The sequence below is a fragment of the Eriocheir sinensis genome, chromosome 20 (assembly GCF_024679095.1).
Source record: "Eriocheir sinensis breed Jianghai 21 chromosome 20, ASM2467909v1, whole genome shotgun sequence".
Classification (NCBI taxonomy): Eukaryota; Metazoa; Arthropoda; class Malacostraca; order Decapoda; family Varunidae; genus Eriocheir; species Eriocheir sinensis.
In genome coordinates, this window is record NC_066528.1 from 3,651,511 (window position 1) to 3,653,913 (window position 2,403).

The 2,403-nt window shown below is 46.2% G+C and overlaps 1 long non-coding RNA gene across 2 annotated transcripts in view; it reads right to left on the reverse strand.

Moving 5' to 3' along the window:
* Positions 1–1,808: 1,808 nt before the first annotated feature.
* Positions 1,809–2,403, reverse strand: part of LOC127001390 (uncharacterized) — a 2,582-nt gene continuing 1,987 nt past the window's right edge. The window contains exon 4 of one of the 2 annotated variants that reach the window (XR_007755244.1): positions 1,809–2,299. This is a non-coding gene — a long non-coding RNA (uncharacterized LOC127001390). The other variant, XR_007755243.1, reaches the window with a different exon arrangement.

The following is a 2,403-nucleotide window of genomic DNA, read 5'->3' on the forward strand; positions in this document are numbered from 1 at the left end:
TATATATATATATATATAGATATATATATATATATATATAAAAGGCTTTCATGGTGATTCACAACTCGTTAAGGAAGATCAATTCAAGTCTACAAGCAAAGGCAGAGGCAGGAAGTCAGGTGGCCGTGCTGAGGTGGTGTGACGAGGCGCGCGGGGGTGGCGTGAGTGAGGGCGTGAGGGGGCACCAGGCAGACGGACGTGACATCACCGGTTAAAGTGCCCTGACCTGCCGCTCAAATTAATGATGGCCAAGGTCGCCGCTCCCTCACGTGGCTCACTCTCTCACACTCCCTGGCTGCTGAGACACTCCCGATGCCTCGCTGCTCTCGCTTGGTTCTGTGACTTGTGTTCTCTTGTGCTGTAATTGCCTGGGTTGATGTGATAGTTTTTGAATGGGTAGGATTTGAGAGCTCGTTTGCACCTCTTACCTAACGAGGAAATGTAAGAATTTGCAGCAAAAACAAGAACGAGAAAAAAATATGAAGAATCACAATAGCAACAAAAAAAACTACTCCTTCTTCTTCTTCTTCTTCTTCTTCTTCTTCTTCTTCTTCTTCCTCCTCCTCCTCAAGTAGCACACATCACCACCACCATTTCCACGTCAAACAAATGCCAGCCTCCATGCTACAGGGCGTGACCTTGTGACCCCACCAAGAGTGACCTCCAGATCCCCTACGTGCAGGTGACCTTCATTCCCCCCCACCCCCGCCACACACACACACACACACACACATCCCTTCTCTTGAATTAATTAGTATTTTCATTGATTTCTCTCTTTTAGTCTTATTCTCATCCTTTCTCCTCCTCATCCTCCTCCTCCTCGATGTGACCCTTTCCTCACATGTCGTAAAGAGTTAAAGGGACGGAGGAAGGGGGGGGAAGGGAGGTGTTTAGAAAGGGAGGATGAAACAAAAGCTGGCTAAAATATGCTTCCTGTGATATGAGAATCAGAATGCTATATACCGAAGGGGGGTGAAAGGGGTGAAGGAGAGAGAGAATGAGGGAGGGTGAAAATAAGGGAGAGAAGGGGAGAAGGAGGGAGAAAAAATAATGGAGAGATGCGGTGAAGGAGGGAGAGAAAGAGCGAGGGGGGATGAAAATGAGGGAGAGAGGGAGGAAGGGAGGGAGAGGGGAAGGAATGCAGGAAAATGCGGAAGATGTAAACAAACAAAGAGGAGGAAAAATGTTTAGCAATACGAAACTACGCAGACTTAAGGAGGAGGAGGAGGAGGAGAAGGAAGAGGAGAAGTGAAGAAGAAAGATGAGAGGCAAGGAAGAGAAGAAGACCGAGGAGAGAAGAGGCTCATAAAGAAAGATGAGGAAGTGGAGTGAAGAGGAGGAGGAGGAGGAGGAGGGAAGCTATAATGAGAAAATAAAAAAAAACATGAAAGATAACGAATATAAAATGGGAAGACACGCCGAAAGAAGGAAGAAAAGAAGGAGGAAGAGAAGAAGAAGGAGGAGGAGGTGGAGAGGTGCCTGCAGTCGCGACAAACCCAATAAGGCAGGAAGCAGTTCATGTCAGGGGAGTGGGTGAAAACCCTCCTCCACTCCTCCACTCCTCCACCTCCTCCACCTCTTCGCTTTCTTCTTCATCTTCACCTCTATCTTCTTCCTCTTCTATTTCTTCTTCTTCCTCTAATGAATCACTTCACTTCAGTCTGATCCACTCCACATCTCTCTCTCTCTCTCTCTCTCTCTCTCTCTCTCTCTCTCTCTCTCTCTCTCTCTCTCTCTCTCTCTCTCTCTCTCTCTCTCACACACACACACACACACACTCACTCCACACGAACTACCTACAAACTCCACATCCTGTCCAGTCATCAGTCCGCTCCACATTACACAACAGATACCATAAGATCACTCCACCCTCTCCACATCACAGCCCTCCTCCACAGCGTTCCACATATCATAACTAAATCACAAAGGTCAGTATTTTTAGACGCTCTCACATCTCACATGAATTATTTAGAAAGGCCAAAAGGAGATTAATCGAGTTTTCATGAGTGTTTTGTTTACGTTCATGGTACAGAGAAAGAGTTAAACCACCACCAAGGTCAATAAACTACCCCTGGAAATGCCTCAAAACACCTACGAAAGCCTTGTCAAATTTGTGTGCTTGGCCGACGAAATGAAAAGAAAGTTAAACTACCACCAGGATCATTAAACTACCCCTGGAAATGCCCCAAAACACCTATGAAAGCCTTGTCAAATTTGTGTGCTTGGCCAACGAAATGAATAGAAAGCGTCAAACTACCACCAGGGTCATTAAACTACCCCTGGAAATGCCCCAAAACACCTATGAAAGCCTTGTCAAATGTCTGTGCTTGGCCGACGAAATGAAAAGAAAGTTAAACTACCACCAGGGTCATTAAACTATCCCTGGAAATGCCCCAAACACCT